This window comes from Mesitornis unicolor, unplaced genomic scaffold (genome assembly GCF_000695765.1).
Source record: "Mesitornis unicolor isolate BGI_N332 unplaced genomic scaffold, ASM69576v1 scaffold43241, whole genome shotgun sequence".
Classification (NCBI taxonomy): domain Eukaryota; kingdom Metazoa; phylum Chordata; class Aves; order Mesitornithiformes; family Mesitornithidae; genus Mesitornis; species Mesitornis unicolor.
The window spans coordinates 440-765 of NW_010166550.1; the positions used below are offsets into that span (position 1 = coordinate 440).

Sequence of the window (326 nt, forward strand, 5' to 3'; positions counted from 1 at the left end):
ATGGATCTGTCCCAGTACAGCTGGGTCTGTCCCACTGGTTCTGGGATCCCCTCCGCCCCCAACCCAGGGCTGGGTGAGGCCCAAAAGGGGGCGCTGTTCCCCCAGACGTGGCCCCAAAGGGACCTGGCAGCGGTGGGATTCGAACCCACGCCCCCGCAGGGACTGGAGCCTTAATCCAGCGCCTTGGACCGCTCGGCCACGCTACCGCACTGGGGACACTGGGAGCACTGGGAAACTGAGGCAGTGGGGAACTGGGACAACTGGGGGCACTGGGGTGACTAGGAAACTGAGGCAGCGAGGGAACTAGGGGAACTGGGACAACTGGG

General features: G+C 65.0%; 1 non-coding gene across 1 annotated transcript; it reads right to left on the reverse strand.

Annotated features, from left to right (window-relative positions):
• Positions 1–124: 124 nt before the first annotated feature.
• On the reverse strand, positions 125–206 carry TRNAL-AAG. The gene has a single exon. It is a non-coding gene; the product is annotated as a tRNA-Leu (tRNA).
• Between the last annotated feature and the right edge of the window lie 120 nt (positions 207–326).